We start from the raw sequence: 21,266 nt of genomic DNA on the forward strand, positions 1-21,266 counted from the left end.
CATCCTACTCAGTTAAAAGGCAGTTTATGTAATGTGTACTTTTCTTAAAAGTTTTTTTTTTAATCCCACATAAGCCAGCATAACTCACTGCTTAACAACAGCATTTCAATAAAGCTTAATTGACTAATTGGTCAGACAATAACTTCCATAACAAATAGGTCAGACAAGTCACTTAAATTCTGAGCGCTTATAAAGAACGTTCATTTATTCATTCATTCATTCCACATATGTTTAGCCTCTTCTACGCAGAGCACTATCTTTGATCTTGTGAAGAATGGCAAAGGAATCTATATAAAGCATTTTCCTATGGAAGCTAGGTGAGGACATATCTATTGAAAATAAGTTTGTTACTATCCAGAGGCACTCTTTTCTCCATCATTCAGGCTAAGTTGGGACGAGCTTTAACTTCTAGAGAGCTGCTACTTCAATGTTCTGAAACAATTTCCAATATCATCCAAGTATTTTTTCCTTTTTGTTTCCTTGCCTCTGTTTAGGTGTAGATGAACCCTAAGAACTTTTTTGAAAACAACATCTCTCTAGACCTCCCTAGTGCAGCAGTCTACATAGTTAGCCTTGTTCTGATATGTGGTTCTGAAGAACACAATGAGGGTGCTCTGGAGCTTTGGTATTTTGAGAGAGGTTAAGGTTCAGGATTGTTCTTGAACCTTAAGCTTTTTCTAAGAAAGAAAAAAAAAATGTGGCCAATGGTCCAGTAATATGAACATCACTTAAGAGTTTCTTACAAAAGCAGGATATCAGGTTCATAACAGATGTAATGAATCAGAATGTGTATTCATAGGCACTTTCAGGTTTGAGAGGCACCATAATAAACTACCAAAAGATAAATGAATTGGAGGAGCCCTCATTTATAGTTTTAATTTGACTTCAGATTAATTAAGGCACAGTTGGTCAGAGTATGCTTTAATGAAGTCTTGTATTCAATACCATGCAGGCAACTTAGGATAACGATTATATCTCTCAGCAATGTTTCCCAAATGCCCAAAACAGTATTGACATGCACTAAATAGATATATGTTGAATGAGTTTGTATATTCTGCCCAGCATCAAGTATAGAGTTCTCTCTATGCATAGTATATGATTGTTGACTACTGATTTGCAGATAGAACCTCCATTTCCCAATGTCTAAAAAACCATTACCTTCAATATGATGATGAATTCCATTCAGTCAATCTGTAATATTTCTTGAGCTTTACAACTATGCTCTTTGTCAAAAAGTTGTAATTAAAGAATTAAAAGGTTTTCCCTGCCCTCAGGTATTTATAGTCTAGTTCATTGACAGTTATAAAAATATACACTATGCATATATTTGGATGGATATATAAAGCACAATACAAACGTAGGAAGATAATGTAATTTTTTTGGAGTACACCAAGAATGGCTTCACAGAAAGTGATGGGTGAATTTGGACTTAATGGATGCATAGTACTTAAAGTCAGAAAAGTTTGAGAACATTCTAGGTGAAAGAATCGAGATGTAAGAGAGCTTATAACATATTTCTGATGTTTATGCAAAAAGTAGAAGGAAGGGGACATGATACTGCACAGAAAGTCAGGGGTCTGACCAATGAAACCCATGCATGACTAACTAGTGAGTCTGTATATCACAGAGCAGACAGTGTGGGAGTCATTGAAGAATGTTTAACAGAATGTGATGTGGTCGGAAGTATACTTTCGAAAGTATGGAGACTGAAGAGGAAGAATTGCAACCAGAGTCAGAGAGACTAGTTAGGAGACTATAGCAACAGTCTACATTAGAAATGATAAGAACTCAGACTATGACAGTAACAATAGGAATAGAGACAAGGGAAAGAGAACTGTGCGCAGGAGGTAGAAAAGTGAGGAGGACTGTAGAGTTCCCAAATTCTTTCAGCTTGGGCAAAGTGAGAGTAAATTGCTCTTGGCAGACTTATTTCCACTGCCATAATGAATAGTTACTTGTCATTTTAATCGAGTAAAAGGAAAAGGTGGCCTTCTGAGGATCAAAGTTATATTTGGTTTAGGAACCTAGGAGAAGATTCTACCAAAATTTCAGAATCAACACAAAATGGAGAGACCCAAGGCAGAAAAAGTATCCTAAAATGCACCAAGACTAGCCTATAATATAAGCTAATAGACTGTGAGTTATAACTGATTTATTTCCTTTACAAGGTGAATAAATATGAACAAGACTTTCCCCTACATGATAGGATTTAAAGAACAATTTCAGAAAGCTCCTCTGCCCTGACCTTACTGGTGTCCAAAATTCTCATCATTGTAGAAGAACCATCCATGCATTTAAGGTAGGAAGTTGCTCATTTCAGGGGAAGACACTGAAGATATTCTTGAGCTGTTGAGGCACAATAGAGAGCCAGGAAAGATAAGGTCAGACCTCATGTAGAATTACAGAAATGTTTATGAGTATCAGAAGCCTATGTTCTGAATTTCCAATTAGAGCACGGTTTAGTTAGAGGATAGCTAGTCAGACCAGGGCTTTATGAGGTGTAACTCAGAGCTCCTCAAATGTTCATGTCCTTACAAAACTCTGAGGATACTATTAAAATTCAGGTTGTGATTCAGCAGGTTTGAGATGGGATAGGTGTGAGATGGGACCCATCTCAGCAAGAGTTGTATTTTAACAAGTTCCAGGTAATGTTATGCTTCAAACACTAGTTGAAAACCAAACTCCCAGAAGTGAGGAATAAGGAGACCAGAAGTTCACAAATGAATTACCACTATGCCCACCCCCAGGGCCCTAAAAGAATGAGATACAGGGTAGGTAATTTGAGGTGTGTGGGTGGGGGTGGGGGAGTGGGTAGAAAGATTTATTTGCCTTCATATTACCTTCACATAAAGGATGCCTCTGAATGCCATTCATCTAATTTATTTCTACAAACATTGCCAACAGGTTATGTAGGGCCTAACTAGTCATCATATACTCTTAGAAATCCTCACTTTTCTGAAAGTAGAGTCTAAAGGCACAAATAACCCTGCCATGCATGACCAGTTTGTAAACAAAACGCTTCAAGATTATTTCAAAAGGATCTGCAGCCAGATTTACAAATCCACAAACTGTAGAAAATAAAAATGAGGAGAAACTATTTACAAAAGTAAGATAGAAAACTGGAGATGATTCCCCGGAATGCCCATCTCAAAAACCACCTCATTCTGCATCACTCATTTCCATGTTTTCAGTTGAACTTGCTCTTATTTTTTGAACAATCTAAACAATGTTTCACATTTTCCATCTCATGTAGACACATCCTGATTATAAATAGAGAAAAAAGTGCATCTGTTTGAATATAATCCAAAGCATAGAGCTGAAGTACAGATATTAGATATAGGTGACAGAAGACTTTAAGGCACAATTAAAAGATTGGGTCTGGCTGTATTTATCATTGTCCTTTCTTGCGTAAAAATAGTCTTTTATTTTTAATGAACAATTAAAATTTTACTAAACATTGGCACTTTGGATAGCAACAATGCTAACAAATGGAAGTTTCATCTGGCCTGAATTCAGCCTATAAAAACCTCTGATTTGTTGCTTAAGAGTAACAGTTACTTTATCTGGGTCAGTTTATTTAGTGATTTTATATTTTAACTATATTAAAAATATGTGACCACATAATATTGCCTGGCTTTGAAAATTAAGCCTGTGGCTCTATACCTTCTGTGTAGCAATTTTCTGAACTTGTACCACAAAACAGGCAGGCATAGAATAAGAAGATGATTAAAACGGTTTTATCAGGGGTAACAAAGAAATCTCCATCATTCATACAGCCTAGGGAATTCTCTTAAAAAAATTTTACATATAGTTTATTGTCAAATTGGTTTCCATACAACACACAGCGCTCATCCCAAAAGGTGCACTCCTCAATGCCCATCACCCACTTTCCCCTCTCCCCCACCCGCCACCAACCCTCAGTGTGTTCTCAGTATTTAAAAGTCTCTTATGGTTTGCCTCCCTCCTTCTCTAACTCTTTTTTCCTTCCCTTCCCCCATGGTCTTCTGCCAAGTTGCTCAGGATTCACATAAGAGTGAAAACATATGGTATCTGTCTTTCTCTGTATGGCTTATTTCACTTAGCATAATACTCTCCCGTTCCATCCACGTTGCTACAAAAGGCCATATTTCATTCTTTCTCATTGCCACGTAGTATTCTGTTGTGTATATAAACCACAATTTCTTTATCCATTCATCAGTTGATGGACATTTAGGCTCTTATCATAATTTGGCTATTGTTGAGAGTGCTGCTCTAAACATTGGGGTACAAATGCCCCTATGCATCAGTACTCCTGTATCCCTGCGGTAAATTCCTAGCAGTTCTATTGCTGGGTCATAGGGTTGATCTATTTTTGATTTTTTGAGGAACCTCCACACTGTTTTCCAGAGCGACTGTACCCATTTGCATTCCCACCAACAGTGCAAGAGGGTGTCTGTTTCTCCACATCCTCTCCAGCATCTGTAGTCCCCTGAGTTGTTCATTTTAGCCACTCTGACAGGTGTGAGGTGGTATCTGAGTGTGGTTTTGATTTGTATTTCCCTGATGAGGCGTGACGTTGAGCGTCTTTTCGTGTGCTTGTTGGCCATCTGGATGTCTTCTTTAGAAAAGTGTCTATTCATGTTTTCTGCCCATTTCTTCACTGGATTATTTGTTTTTTCGGGTGTGGTGTTTGGTGAGTTCTTTATATATTTTGGATACTAGCCCTTTATCCAATATGTCATTTGCAAATATCTTTTCCCATTCCATCAGTTGCCTTTTAGTTTTGTTGATTGTTTCCTTTGTGGTGCAGAAGCTTTTTATCTTGATGAGGTTCCAATAGTTCATTTTTGCTTTTAATTCCCTTGGTTTTGGAGATGTGTTGAGCAAGAAATTGCTGCAGCTGAGGTCAGAGAGGTTTTTTCCTGCTTTCTCCTCTGGAGTTTTGATGGTTTCCTGTCTCACATTTAGGTCCTTCATCCTTTTTGAGTTTATTTTTGTGAATCGTGTAAGAAAGTGGTCTAGTTTCATTCTTCTACATGTTGCTGTCCAGTTCTCCCAGCACCATTTGTTAAAGAGACTGTCTTTTTTCCATTGGATATTCTTTCCTGCTGTGTCAAAGTTTACTTGACCATACTATTGTGGGTCCAATTCTGGAGTCTCTATTCTATTCCATTGGTCTATGTGTCTGTTTTTGTGCCAATACCATAATGTCTTGGTGATTACAGCTTTGTAGACAGGGTAGGGAATTCTAAAGCATTAACAATTTATCTGGCTTATATGTTACAAAAACTAAAAAGCATGTATTTTGAAACCAATCACCAAATCCAACTATAATGCAAAAAACTGCATTGCAAGTTTGATTGGTACAATTCATGCTGAATGAAAAAAATAGGGCAAGCTCTTGGAAAAGCTGGCATCCAATAAGTTTGACAATAAAAATCTCATCCAAAGCAGTTAAAAAAAAGGTATTTTGAAAAACATACTGCTTTACAAGAAAGGTACTATCTTTGCTGTGCAAATATTTTTTTTTTTTAATTTGTCAGGATGAACAACATAAGGCATTGACTTTTGCAAGAAAAAAGTTAACAGCTGCTTTAATCATGTATACATAACTTTGATTACAGTGTTCTTGGGATTCTTTCACCATCCCTATCATTGGTCCAGAAGAACTGCTTTTTTTTTTTTTAATGTTTATTTATTTTTGAGAGAGAGGAGAGAGAGAGGGAGAGACAGAGACAAAGCACAAGCCAGGAAGGGGAAGAGAAAGAGGGAGACACAAAAATCTGAAACAAGGTCCAGGCTCAGAGCTGTCAGCACAGAGCCCATCGTGAGGCTCAAACCCACAAACTGTGAGATCATGACCTGAGCTCAAGTCGGATGCTTAACTGACTGAGCCACCCAGGAGTCTCTGAAGAACTGCTCTTAAGAGCTGAGTTCAGACAGGGCTCAAAGGGCTGGTCCTAGTCAAAAAAGAAGGTTTGTTCAGGAACCTGTAACTCCTCTCCACCTTTTCCCTTCTCTTCTGTCTTGCTGGACTTTGGCGTATGTCTGGTGTAGGCAATCTGTTTTTCTTTATTTCTTACACAAAGTCAAAGGTTTGTTACAGGAAAGGAAAAGTTATTTCTGACAATATCTACATAATAAGCTAGTTAACAGAAGAATCTCCTAAAACCAAATTAATACTTGACAAATCTATCACATTTTCTTCAGGTATCATTATGCATACTGCATAACAATTGAGTGTAATTCATGTTTTATGTATTATTAGTAAATTAATATTCCTAGAAAATCTTTTTTTAAGGAAGTGTCTCCTCAAAGCCCAGTTAAAACAAGTTTTCAATACAAACACAAAAAGTCAATATACGAGATGAGAATAATTTCTCATTCATAAAATAGAAAAAAAATGTGATAACAGAAAAAAAGATTTAGGTAAGATGAGTTCTCTCTACCCTTCCTCCCCTTTCTTTCTCCATTGTTTTGGAAATCCTTAAAGTATCAAAAATATGCAAAAAGAAAAAAAGGACAGCCAAATGAATATGAAAATAGTCAAAAGAAGTTGAATTTGAGATGAAATGGTCATTGAGGAAATGGATCAAGAGTAGAAATAGTTTTAGGTGATTAGACTTTAGATATCATCCTGGATTCTAATGGTCAGGGCTTCTTTTGCCTTAGTATCACTTGCCAACTTATTTGATAGGCAGATGCCATCCCTGACACAGACCTCTGAATCAGAGTCTTTGGAAGTTGGGTCTTTTTTTTTTTTTTAACGGCCACATTTTTTTTTTTCTTTTTTGCCTCTTCAACTTTCTTTATTTTGAGAGAGAGAGAGTGTGATTAGGGGAGGAGCAGAGAGAGATAGAGAGAATCCCAAGCAGGCTCCGTGTTGTCAGTGTGGAGCCCAATGTGGGGCTCGACCCCACAATGATGAGATCATGATCTGAGCTGAAATCAAGAGTTGAATGCTTAACCAACTGAGCCACCCAAGCGCCCCTAGAAATTGGGCCTATAATCAGTGTTGTAAACAAGCCCCTCTGAAACTCTTGTGTATGTCATAGTTTGAAAAACTCTACATGATTGGAATCAACTGGCCTTGTGTGCTTGATGGTGAGTGACAGTGTCGAAGGCTAATGGTTGTCTTTTCCTTGCATTGTAAATGTGCAAAAATGTCATGTTCCTTCTACAAAGTAAGGTTTACCTATTCTCAATTTATCTGCCCCTGAAAACTCTTCATGAACTAGGAAGGTGCAACTCTGTTCTCACCAAAAAGTTATCAGTTTCCTGAATTTGTCCCCAATTTTGTATGGTATTTCTTAAATCGACTATCAGGTATCAAGTCTCTAAAAAATCAACACAAAATACGTTGAAAAACAAAGCTAAGTTTATTAACTTACTAGAGTAAGGGGGGATACTGCCCAATTGAATCTTAATAGTGTCTCAAGAAGGCAAATGTCATTTATGGGACGTTTATAGGGTCTGGGGTCTGGATTAAGTAGGCCTTAGGGTGGGTAGTTCAAGGTGGGGAGGTGATTGGACCTGGGCAATGTACGTGACATAACAGTTTAGTAGTGGTGGACTTAAGAGGACATGGCCTTAAAATGAATCTTGATAAAGTAAGCTGAAGTTTGATAAGTGAATTTTTTGCCCAGGGGAGCAATCCATTGTCCTGATAAGTGAGCAAAATAATTACCCAGACAAGTTGGCTTGTAGGAATTTTCCTAAAGTAAACAGCTAAGTTATCTTTCAGTTTATAACCCTATCTTCTAGGGCAAGAATTTCCTGCTACAGGTAGTTGAGTCATGTTAATGCAGATAACTTTAGTTCTCTCTAATAATTGCTATTTGTAGATAGAGATGGTCTTGTTTCTCAAGCCAGTGAGGATCAAAGAGGTCTCTTCTGAAACATCTTTACTCTAAATTCTTAGAGAATTTCATTCAACAAATGTTAATCGAATATTCAGGAAAAGATGGAAAGGGTGAGGTGCAGATACTGCTATTGTCCTCCCTCCACACACACACCAACTGCCCATCATAAACATTTAATAATCAGTCACAACATTCCATTCATCTTGAACTTGACCTCATGATCTTTTTCAAAGTAGCATTTAAGGCAATCATTTTCAATTCATCAGAGTAGTCACTCAGATTGCAACCTAATGGACTGTGTTAAGCATTTGGGGAATATGAAAGTGAATCAGGCAGGCATTGTGTTTTCAAGGAGTTTGGAATTAAGAAATCATAGCATACCCTAACAACATAGCCATGTGTCCAGTTAGAGGCAAAGTGCCCATGAATGTGAGTAGTATACGGTAAGTCCAGATAGAGAACTGATGACCATTGTTAAGTGATCTTTAAGGTGAAAATAAGAATGTGTGACACTTACATGATAGCAAATGAGGAGTAACTGAATCAGGAAAAGCTGGGAATGATGGAATCACAACTGTGTTTCAAGAAGATTATTAAACTGGAAATAGACAAGAGATTTTATAAATGCAGAGAACAGGTATGAGGCTATTGAAAGAATCTTGAAATAACATAAATATAAGAATAGATCAGATCAGTTATAGGTACATGGAAAGGAAAGGATGGGTGAGAATAACATGTTGGAGAGATTGAACTGACAAGTGTTAACTGCAGTGGTTAATTATAGAGAAGCAATCAAAGGAAAGAAATGACTTTTAAAAATACAAATTTCGTGTTTTGAGCACCAACAAAAATGTAGTTGTTAATTTTGAACAACAATGAAAGGAAACAGTTTCAATCAAAATTCAGTATTTATAAGGAGAAGGAGGTAAGAGAGAAGTTTGAGAGCGATTTGAACATTGTAGTGGATATTTTCTTATCTATTTGCTTAACTGCTCTTCCTTTGAGAAATTGCTTGTACTCTTCTCCATGTGACTTTTTAAAAGTTTATTTATTTAAGAGAAAGAGAGAGAGAGTACGTGCATGCACAAGTTGGAGAGGAGCAGAGAGATAGAGAGAGGGAGACTCCCAAATAGGCTCTGCACTATCAGCACAGAGCCCTCTGCAGGGCTGGAGCTCAGGAACTGTGACTCAGGACCTGAGCCAAAACCAAGAGCCAGATGCTCAACTGACTGATCACCCAGGTTCCTCTCTTCATGTGACTTTTCTGGAATACAGAAGTACAGACTCTGTCTCTCTTCACCACAGGGTTGTTGCATATCCCACACTGGACCAATTGTTGGCACTCTATTGGGAATTCTATCCCTAAGGTGGAACACTCAGGAATGAAAGATGGTAGGATCACCAAAGAAACTTTCTTTGTGTTGAATTGAATTCCCTAATGTATCCTAGTTCTTATCCTTCTGTAGAGCTGATGGTTTAGTTCTTCTTTTGAGGCTATGAGCTATTCAATGAGAGCCGAAGCCAACACAATTCCTTGTCCCTGTGTGAGGCAATACTGAGATCCAGCAAATATTACTTAGCTTCATGTTCCAGGATATACGTGTTCCTGGAAGATAAGATTGTAAACCAGTTAAAATCAGGACCAGTAGCTTACTCATCAAAACTCATTTCAAGGCCCTTGCTTCACTGTGCTCATTTAACCTAAAACTATTATATCATAAATTCTGCCCAGATAGTTCCCTGACTTGCTGACTTACTTTACAATCGTTATATCCAGACTCTAGAGCCCTATAAATGTTGGCTTTGTTTAGTGTGGTAGGTCTAATACACCTGAATCAGCAGGTCTTTCTTGTGGTCTTTTGGCGAGCCAAAAGTCAGTATTAGCAAACAACCAATAAATTCTTTTTTGTTCTTGATAAGTCAGATAAAATTAAATTATGTTACCTGCAAGTAAATATTGCTAATTATATCATGTATTATCATACCTGCTCATAGAATGTCATTTTGTGTACAGTTGTCCCATAAAGTTAGACTGTCAATTTCTGAAAGGCAAAAGAAAATTGTCCTATTGAGGGATACTGTTAAACCATCTAAAATATAAAGAAATAGGGGTGCCTGGGTGGCTCCATCAGGTAAGCGTCCAACTTTGGCTCCCATCATGATCTCACAGTTTGTGAGTTTGAGCCCCGCGTCAGGCTCTGTGCTGACAGCTCATAGCTTGGATCCTGCTTCACATTCTGTGTCTGCCTCTCTCTCTTCCCCTCCCCCATTCATGCTTTGTCTCTCTGTCTCTCAAAAATGAATAAACATTTAAAAAATATTTTAAAATGTACATAAAAAGAAAAGCTTACTACTTTGTGCCATGACCCGTCTCTCAGTTACTAGCATATTGCCTTAATGAAAGTAGATCCCCAATATCTATTGTTTGACAATGGCGGTATCTATTGTGCTAATTACCTACGGTCCATAACTTTTAGATAAGATACTACAGTAGACATTGTTGGAACGTCACCCATTTCTTCGTGGATTCTCTTTTCATTTCAGTGGAAGGCAGCCCCTGATTCCTACGACACAGCAGTAGCATGGTTATCTCAGGGCTGCCCTAGGGAAGTTGTTGCAGAGGCAGCCCTTAACTAATAACTGATGAGCATGAGGGGTAACTCGCCAAGGTCATTCTGAGTGTCTCAGGGGGATAAATTTTGGTCACCCAGTGTGGTGACTGGCTTAAATAACACACCCTTTATGGATTGTTTTCCCTCTACCACCTCTCCACTCTCCAGTTTTACGGGGTGAGTTATACACAAACATGACATTCTTCAAACATGCACAATAACTGCATGACTCAACAACTTTTTGTTTGCAAGTAATGGAAATTGATTTTGTCTAAAGTATGTGAATAAGAGGGATTTATTTATGGTTACTGGTGCTTACTCCCTGGATGGCCAGGAGATCAAGCACACCTAAGATTGCTTCAGGGCCTGCTTCTGGAGAGAACTCAACTAATACATGGAATTCTTAGGAAAGCATGTTATCTTTATCATTTCGTGGCAAAATAGTTCCTAGAATTGTATCAGAGATAATTTCTGGTCAAAAGTCAGTTAGATTGCACACTCCCTGACAAGAATGATGTCTGATTTGTCTTTATCTGTTGTCTAGCACAGTGGATATCACAGAGTGGATAATTAATAAACATCTGCTGAATGAATCTCCATGGTCTAAGTAGCCTGTCCACTGGACCTGATAATTCCAGGGGTATGGCAATTACAGCAGACTAGAACTGAACCATGCTGAGGGATGAAAGAGGCATTTATTTGTTTTAGCCAGTCCATACCTCAAAACCAGGACTGATTCTTAGGCAACACGTACTTAGATGGTTGGACCAATTGTCCATGGTTGTCCATCCTAACACCTGCTTTGCCTGTTGTGATTGGTATGGGCCCAGACTCTCCCACTTATTAAATAGTTCCTTATTATCCATGTTCATAACCATTTTTATCAACTACTTTATTTCAGATGTGCTTAAATCTTGCTCTTGAAATCTGGAGAGAAAGCTCTCATATTCTTGCATATTCGTTGTTTTATATCTCTTCTCACTATTTCCTTAGCACTTCAGAGAGAGAGAAAGAGGACGTCTTGGCCAAAGTCATTGCCTATTTCTAAAGCAATGCACCTGATCGTGCATCCACGCACGTATTTGTTTTCCTCCTTCGGAATTATATTTCTTTTCATTGATTGCATTGGCCTAGTGCCAGTCTCCTCTGTGCCATGTTAGACAGCATAAATATTAGTTTTGGTTGATACCATAGAATATTACTTATGATAACCTGGGCAGTTTTAAGTCAGTGCTTAAAACCAATCATCAGAAAATAATGTTGTAGTATCTAATTAGGTAAAGCACTGTAAAAGGGACAAAGGGGATATACAAGAATTTCAACAATGATATTTGCCTTCTAAATATCTGATTCTAATCCAGGTTTGGTACACAGTATTTATATAGCCCCAGGCAATTAATTTAACCCTTGTGTCTCATTTACATATGTCAAATGAGGCTAATAGCTACTGTGCAGGTTTGTTGTAAAATTTTGAACACATAAATACTCCTTAACACATAGTAGGCACTCAAAATGCAACTAACTGTATCAGTCTAATGTCTAATGTCTAATGTCATCAGTCTAATTGCAAAGTTGAGATGCAAAACACATGTAACAGTCTAAAATATCACATGATAGATATCAAAAAGCAGGTACATTTTTCACCTGTACAGAATCTGTAGTACTGTGAATTGGGGGGAAACAGCCATTCTGGGCTGGAGAAATCTAGGGAAGCCTTTAGGAGTAAGTGAAATTAGAACTGAGTATTGGAGAAGGGGTAGACTTTGAAAAAACATGCTCCCTGTCTTAAGAGGAGGCAGTATAAAGTGTGTGAAAGTCCCTGGGTGAGCTGCCTTAACCACACTGTATTAGGCTTCCGGGCTCAGAGGCTGTGGACAGGGGTAGAATGAGCCTATGAGTCCTCTCTTTGATCATGAAGAGATCAGATTAAGCAAGTCAAAATTTGGCTATAACCACATGTAATTACTGCAAAAAAAAAACAAGACTGTAATAGGCTAAATTTTGCGAGGAAGCAGACAGTGGAGGGGCAGAGGCTGAGAACTTTGCTGATGAGGTCCTGGCTTATTCAAAGATTAGATGAATACACTCAGTATCTACTTTTTGAGAACCAACATATCTCTTTTTCTTTTCATTCTCCCTAGGATAAACATATCCATAGTGGTCAAAATGAATGCTAAAAGTAACTTGCTTTCTTATTTTTAATTTTATTTTAAAATAAGTTATGAAATCTTATCTATTTCATAAAAGAAGATTCACTTTCTAACTCTTTTGCCCATGTCATGCAGGACTTTCAAGTTTTTCCTGCCTTGATTGTATCTATGGGCAAGAATAGTATTATAAATTATAACTTCAGAATAGCAAATAGAAAAAAATATTTCACAATTTACATTTTTCATTTGTCTTAAAATTGACCAGATTTTTAAGAAAATATATTTGTATAGGGTCTACCTAAAAGAAACCTTTAGAAATGAGACTAATGTAAAAGAAAAAAATATGCTCTAGACTTATTCTTAAAATCATCATGTGCTATGTAGAGATGAAGGTGTTAACTTCGGTCCTCAGGTCCGTTTTTATGTCACCGATGCGTCCACTGAATTATAGGTGTGAGAGCCATTATCTCTCAGGAGCACCTTGAAAAAGAGATGTCTAATCTCAATAATGTGACTTTCAGCATTAAATAAATCCACCATGTTCAGTAGTTCTTCTTTCTTAAGGGAAAAAAATGTCTTATCCTTCCTCCCATTCACCTCTTCTAATCTTAAAAGAAAAGAATATCAAAGAAATTTGAATTTTTACTAACCAGAATTGATTTGTTTCTTTCTACTTGGTATTCTTTATCATACGGTGTGTATGGGCGTCTTGTCTACCCACGCGTGCGCGTCTGTGTGTGTGTGTGTTATGTAATGGATGAATAAACTCAGGAGATTCCATTTGCTCACTAAATGTTTACCATAGAAACTATTTTCCTTCATTTTGACTTTTCTCTGTATTTCTTATACTAAAGTATATGATTGCAAAAAAAAAAAGCAATTAGCCTAATAAGCCTAGTTTAATGAACACACCTCTGGGGTAAATCTTGGGCAATGCTGAAGAAAGTATTTAACAAGGATTTTTGAATGGCTCAGGAGGCTCTCACTTCTGCTATGCAGATGAGATGCATTTGAGGAACATCCTGCAAGAGCTTTAGTTCTTTTAAAAAATTCTGCTCTACACACTAGTAGACTAGTTCTACATTAATAATAACGTGTGGCTTGGCATTCGCCGGAAAGTTTCTGACCAAAATCTATTCAATTTTGGCATCAATGTTGTGTCTTCTCCCTTATAATTGCATGAGATAACGGTTGATGGATTATATTGAATGAACACTGGAGCAATAGAAAGTAAAGAGAAAATTCCTTTTTCTGTAAATTTAACTTTAGATGACTTCTTTCTCTCTCTTTACCCAAAGCAGGATATCCATCCCTCCCAAGCCTCATGTTCCCTCGACCTCAAAGAAACTGGAATAAATATTGATAGAAAAAGAACAAAGGAACAAAGGTGAAATTACATGTTAGCGTTAGTGCCCCCAACCGGTGTCTTGGTTTACTGAGTGACCATAAGTTTGTATTTTTATTTTACTTATTTCTATTTTGACTATTATGGAGAGGCATGCAATCCACAAACATATAGATATAGCAGTAATTTTAGACACAAGTCTTAAATGAATGGCATGTACCTTACTTCATATTTTAATTTAGATATGAAATTATTTAGCTTGAGAAATCCAGAGACGAGGTTCCCTTGAGTCAGAATTTTAGAGCTAGAAGAGATTATCAAGATTACTTAGTCCAGTTCTCTGTATCAAAAAAAGGACTACAGAGATAACTGGCAGGTGGTTCTAATTATGGACTAGAGTCCATATCTTCAGTAGACTATAAAATGATCTTTCTTTCCCTTTAATCACTGTCAAAATAATGTCCTCTTATAACACTTTGTTGTAAACACAGCATTACAAAATCTTAAATATTTAACACTGCACGCTTTGACCAACTGGCATGATCACCCTTGTCTGTGTGCCCCTCTGGTATTTACTGGCTGAATGTCAGCTCTGCTTGGAAACTATTAATGAAGATTTCTTCATGTTTCCTGACACACTGTGCTTGTATTAATACAGCTAAGAATTGCGCTTCTCTTAGTTACAGTGCCGCATTATTATGCCAGGTTTCACGTGGGGTGAGGTCTGACCTCAAATGCCTCTCTGGCTTAGACAAGTCAGTCTAGCTCTCTCTGGATATTTTCTTTTTTCTTACCTAATGGACGTGAGCGGCACCTGGCACTATATTATTACTTCATCCTATTTAGGCCCACAGGCTATTTCAGCTTATAAAGGTCATGTCTATTTTAGCTACTTTCAGCTAATTCATAGCCATCAGAAAATGATTTAGAGAGCAGATTCACTGAAGACTATCTATACCATGGCCACACTTTCAGTTGATTCAGTCAAATTGGTAAAAATCAGTCCAGATAGCTGTTTTCCTTTTTAAAAATTAAACAACAGATTAATTTATTGTGTTACCTTTTAGTAATTGTGTTGGATTGCTAGTGAAAAGCATCAATATTGTATAAGGGTCTAACATAGGTGGAATGCCACCAGAATTTTGACTGCTTGATCAAAAATATCCACTGGTAAAACTCCTCCTTGGGAATGACCCCTAGCGGTTTTACAGTCACCTGCTGATAATTTGATTTAAATCACATTGCCTCAATCTGTTGGTGAGTACCATATGCCATTTGGGATAGGATGAAGAGATGTATTTTGGTGAGACATATTGTGTCTATTTCCTTCTCCAACCTAGCAAGTTTGTCAATGTAATAGAAAAAGATGATTTTTTATAGCTTCTTAGAACTTGGTGTTTGAAAGCTTTTCTTAATTGGGTTCAATAATTTTTAACAGAAGCCACATGGTCGACAGAAAACTGTCGTGACTAACTTGAGCATGATAGAAAGTAAGGTTCTTTTAAATAATTAATAGCTGCTAAAAGGTCCCATGCATTATGGAGAGAGGAGGGAGAAGACTAGATTTAATCAGAAGATTCAGGAAGGAGGGTTGATGAGAGAGATTAATCAAACCAGAGCATGGTCATATAAGGGACAGGATCAGATGATTCACTCACAAAAATGAGTAAGAGCAAAGGAAGCAGAGGATGGGGGGGGGGGAGGGTGACATGATGGAGAAGGTCGCAGATGTGGTGGTAGTCAAATGTCAAACCTCATTAAAGAAGTTGTCCACAACATTGCTAATGAGCTGGAAAAAATGTGTGACAAACGTGGTTAGAGGCTTTTTTGCACAAATTCAAACTCAGGCCAGGTTGCTCAATGGGTCTTCAGAGAAATGACAAACTCTGGAGTGAATCCTAGCCAAGGAGAGCTGTGTTAGCAGACTTTCCCTAACCACATAACTTTGGCAATTGAGATAAAGATAAAGATACCTTACCTCCTTGAGGTAATACTGAATTGGCTTCACCTATATGTTGCCACTTATAATTGCTACAGAAGGTATCAGGGTTAGAGAAACTAAAATGAGAACAACAACAAACAAGGCAACACAGTTTTTCTAAAATGTCAGGATCAAGCAAGGCCAGGGGCCAGATATCAGTGAGCAGAAGAAGGATTTGATGGAAATCTGTGTTCCTCTGCCAAAGGAGTTAACTACACTGAGCCACCTAAGCCATCTGTATATGCAGAATGACCTTGGCAGAAGTGGAACACATTATTTGTTTCCATGGAAGGTTGTTTTTTTTTTTTTCCTTTTTTTTTTTTTTTTTTTTTTTAATTTTTTTCTAAGTCAGGCTACATGGTCTAGTGCAGAGGTATCCTCACTTTTCCTGCCAAGAACTCCTGGGCATCTGATGAAATGTGAATTTCTTTCAAGTTTTTGATCTAAGTTTGTCCTCCATGTCTGCTTTAAAATTAATGGATTAAAAAAGTCATCAGACCTCACCTCATTTTTTTTTTCCTTTTCTTCCTCCAATTATAAGAAGAAGGAATGATCTTCTGCAGTCATCTATTGATTATGTCACTCTCTTTAAATAACTTTAAAAGAACTCCTAGTTTTGATTTGCATCAAAATAAAATGTTCTGACTCTCTTCCTTTGTCCATCCTGTACCTTACTGTTCTTTTGTTTCACACACTGTTCTCTCCTCCCTTCTGCAGCCAGACATAAACTCTTTGCCATCTAGCTTCCCTTATTATTTTCTTCCCTTAAGATTTGCTATTATTCTCACTTAAAGTGTCATGTGCACCCCTTTCCATTAAACCAGCTCACGTATTTCTGTCCAAACTTTAATTTTTACAATGTTATTGCAACTGTCTCCTGTTGTATGTATATACCTATTTCTATACTTTTAAAACCTCACATGCATTTATGTTGTTCTTTTCTCCACCAATAGTTTGCAATTTCCTTAAGGACAGGAGCCCCATACCCTTCTTTTTTGTCATTATCTTAGTGTAAGGTTTCTCAATGTCAATTGATTGTTGGTCCTATTTATATACCAGTAATACAATGCTCCTTTGCTCTCCACGCAAGCAGGGGCAGACTGTATTGCTCTGTTCTCAGATTAATCGTTTTGCTTTTCCTTTTTTTCAGGTTTCTACGTCAAGTCTTAAAATGTTTCCCTTGAAATAATAACAAGAACACTTGTATGAGCACACTGTAGATGAATCCAATGTGCCAGGTCATGCTTTGGAAGGCTGAGTGTGAGACCAGTAAGAAACCCATAACTCTCTGTTCTACCCAGTGGTTACCTGACTCTGTGTTTATGTGCATAATGTTAGGTTCTTACATTCTCATCAGTAGCCAGCATGCCTGTTATTCTGTTTATACTTAGAGTGATACCAGAAGTATCACTTTTCTGTTGATTAATTTATATTGTCTAATTCTGTAGCATGTTGCTATGCTCCCTGTCCCTCTTAATTACTTATTGTGACAATTAACCGACCAAAAACAGTTTCCCTCGCAAAGATTTCCAGAGGAAAAAACAAAAACATAAAAAACATTGTAAATGATGCCATTTTCTGCCTAAGCCTCTCTTGAGTCCCAGCCATGATCGTGTTACTTGTTACAACAGATCTACTGGCAAACAAACTCTGAGGGCAACGCATTGAGACACTGCAGACCTTTAAATGTGAAAAATTTAGTCTTAAACATGTGTTTGTGGGCATGTGCAATATCCACTCCTTTTTAGAATGTCTCAGACTGACCCCAAACAACCTTTTTATGGAATCCTACCCTCAAGGACTAGTATTAGTTATATAATTGCCCTACTATTACCCTGTCTCTCAGGGTGTAAGTCTGCCTTTAAGACCATTGTAGTAACTTAAAATATTTGTTAACCAGCAAGTAGGCAGACTTAGGATAAGCTCCTATTCTAGGAGACCATAAATTTTCCATTGTACCCGTAATGTCCAATTTAACCCCTCAATATTTCTCTCAACAACTTTTTTTCCTATCAAATCTCAATAGCAAAAGCAAAACAAAACAGACAATAATTGAGAGAAAGAATTGAGATAGTCTAACGAGAATACTTCTCTGAAGTTTTATTACAATTCTAGCTAGGAAAAAAAAAAATATATATATGGATATGTGGTGGTGTTAGGATCTCTGTGGCATGTGAATTAGCACTTATAAGAGAGCTTTGTGAGGTGTACCTGGGGAGGAACGTTTGGATTAGATAATAAAGAAAGATAACACATTGATCCAAGCTATTATTTGTATTTTTAATTTGCACATTATGTAAAACTGCTTCCCTCAGATTTTGGAGAAGCTTGTTAACAATTCCCCACAGGACTGCTGGGTTAACTCCTCTGGGATTGTATTTAGAGAATCCACCTTCTTAACAGGCTATTGTAAGTGTGGCTCTGGTTCAGGGAAGTTTGAGGACCACTATATACGCTAAAATAGTAAATAGAAATATTCATTGAGTGCTATATGCTGTACTGGATGCTGAAATACAAGAATAAATTAATCAGACCCACTTTGAGAATTCCCAAAGGCAAGTTATAACACCAAAGAAAGTGAACACAGTTTTGTATCCCTATAGAATTTATTCAAACTGTACCACTTGAGAACTGAGGTTTTAAGTAGGTTAGTTTTAGCTACTTCAAGTGGAAATGGATTTTCTTATCAATTAAATTAATCTGAATAATTTATTTAAAAGGTTCTAAAATCTGAATAATTTATTTAAATAAACTTATTTAAAAGATTTACTAACAATTACAGTAAGAAAGTTTTGAAAAGTTGTCTGCCTAAGCCAGATGTTTTGGTAGGCAAAGCTGTGTCTTTGGGGCCCCGTATTTCCCTTTCTTTGTCTCTAGCATCTCCCCAATGTTTCTTCAAGGCTCCCGTGACCTCCTGGCCCTTCCTTTGCTCTCCTGTGAAAATTGCTCAAATGATATGGATATAATGAGAGTGCTAAGACGGTAGTCAAGAGAAATGGGTTTGCACTGTGCCTCTGATACTAAATAAATTATATGGCTTTGAGCAAGTTCCTTGAACTCTCTTTGAGTTTCCTTACCTGAAAAAAAAATAAAGGGTAGAGTTTTAGGAGCCGTGATATGTTGTCCAGTCCTCTTTCTATGATTCATTGAGTTGTCTGTGCATTGCACTTTAAGATGAGGATGGAGGTCTTCGTTTGGCAGGAGGAGAGATTGCATGAAGAGGAGTCATGGATGCATTGCTTATGAATTTTGAGCAGAGATCTGAGCAGGGTTCTTTAGAGCTAGTGAGGAGTCAGAGCACTGGGTCTGAGTAAGCTTAGCTCTACCTCTGACTTGGTGTGTGAAATATGAACATATCCCCTGGCTTCCCTGGGATTTATTTTTCTCACTTTGGGGTGGAGACAGCAATCACAACCTTTCTCACGGTGTCATTGACATTACTGAGGGGATGAGAAGTTGTTTTTTAAGGAACATGGTGGGCATTCCATAAATATGTCTCTATTCACTGTGAAGGTGCAGTTTATTCAATGCCTCGCCTTACCTTCCCAAAGTTGGTTTATTTAACAAGCACACAGAGAACTCATAATATTCTAGGAACTGATCTAAGAGTTTGATTTTAACAGTAACTCTATTAATCCTCATAACAAGACTGCAAGGAGCTATTATGATCCCATTAGACAGTTAAGGAATCTAAGACTCATAATCTGCCCACAGTCACCCTCATAGCAAGCAAGTCTGGGTCCACAGCCTGTGCTTTCAATCATTGTTCTCCCAGCTTAGACAGAAGGTCAGAAAACAAGAAATGGAATGGAATGTGGGCAAGTCAACTATGTTATTTGTCAAAGGCTGCATAAATTTGGTGTATCAGAAAGATATCATAGTAATTTAGAAAACATCTAAAATTGTAAATGTTAACCTACAAACAGTCCAACCACCAGGTGTTGCTTTTGAAGAGACATTAGTCCCTTATCAGGAATATTTACAAAGCATCTTAAATATGTATAGCAACCCCTCGCAGTAAAACCAAAGGGGGAGGACACTCAGAATCTTGAAATAGGAGTTGCAACATTTCTTAAACACTCTCTTTCCTGCATGGCTTCCCATCTCACTTCTTCTAGGAGTGGTGCTCACAAAGGTCTCCCCTGCTGGTCTTCTAACTCCTAAAAATCTTCCCCAGCTCAACAGAAACAACAGCCTACCTGCAGCCTCAGGTGCCTTACCTTCTCTCTCTTTATTATTTATATCATTATGCATTATCTTATTTTCTTAAATCCCTTTTAAGAGACTTAAGGTATACTCTAAGAGAGTACAAATGTAGCATGCTGCAAGGATAGATCTTGTTATAGAAGTAATCACTAAGGCATGTTGCTTACCTGGTTTCCCTTAGTCTTGTGCATGGAATGTTGATTGTGATGGTCAGGTTTTCTTTTAGCTAGAGATTTTACTGGGGCTTCTGGGTGGCTCTGTCTGTTAAGCGTCCACATCCTGATTTTGGCTCAGGTCATGATCTCACGGTTCGTGAGTTTGAGCCCCATGGCAGGCTCTGTGTTGACAGCCTGGAGCCTGCTTGGGACTTTTTCCCTCCTCCTCTGTCTCTGCCCCTCCCCGACTTGCTCCAAAAATAAATACGAATTTAAACTGGAGATTTTAGAAAACAAGAAAATGATTTGTTAATGATAACTATGGATATGAACTACTGTATCTACCATTTAAGATATAATAAAACCCAGCACCATTATTCACAATAAACCGAATGATCATTATTTCTAATATTAATTTCCAGTCTTGTCTTGGGAGCAAATGGCCCTATTTAGCCAATTAGAACTGAGAGAAAAATTCTGCTCAGCATTGGTTTCAAGTGTTATTTATTTTTTTTATTTTTTATTTTTTTACTGCTCACATTCTGCCAAACTTCTTGGGTAACATGAGATTCTGCCCTGAGATGTCGCTTCCTTATTTCAGGTTCCTTTTGCAACAAGCAGGGCAACGCTTGGCCTCTGCTTATGTAATTGTTCAGAGGGAACTTTTAGTACAAACTTTATATCATTCATATTTCTAATGGGGTTCACTCCCAGCAACATGCTCTGCCAAATGCCTGCTATTAATTACTTACTGCCCGGGGTACGATTTGCCTTGATTGAAACATGGCCCTGAAGCTTTCTGTTTCCATTGAAGTCCTCCATCTTCTTGCTCAGCAGCCTTTATGTTTTTCATTCTTCAAACTTTGACTGAGTACCACTTACACTAGACACCTCTGGGCACTGAGATTACCAACACAAATAAAATAACAACCTTTGTGTTCTGGAAGCTCACCCTTCACAGTGGGACAGCTGTATA

At 37.6% G+C, this 21,266-nt stretch overlaps 2 long non-coding RNA genes across 2 annotated transcripts in view; one reads left to right on the plus strand and one right to left on the minus strand.

The window, feature by feature from the left end:
• The window catches only part of LOC132683864 (uncharacterized), a 40,590-nt gene extending 21,615 nt beyond the window's left edge, over positions 1–18,975 (plus strand). The window contains exons 2-3 of the long non-coding RNA XR_009612425.3: positions 13,902–13,990; positions 17,080–18,975. This is a non-coding gene — a long non-coding RNA (uncharacterized LOC132683864). The remainder of the gene's footprint in view (positions 1–13,901; positions 13,991–17,079) is intronic.
• Positions 6,798–20,724, minus strand: LOC132683865 (uncharacterized). The gene is made up of 2 exons (XR_013557857.2): positions 20,303–20,724; positions 6,798–9,447 (listed from the first exon to the last, which is right to left on the minus strand). It is a non-coding gene; the product is annotated as an uncharacterized LOC132683865 (long non-coding RNA).
• Positions 20,725–21,266: the final 542 nt, after the last annotated feature.

Source organism: Panthera onca, chromosome C2 (genome assembly GCF_046562875.1).
Source record: "Panthera onca isolate mPanOnc1 chromosome C2, mPanOnc1 haplotype 2, whole genome shotgun sequence".
In the NCBI taxonomy this organism is placed as follows: Eukaryota; Metazoa; Chordata; class Mammalia; order Carnivora; family Felidae; genus Panthera; species Panthera onca.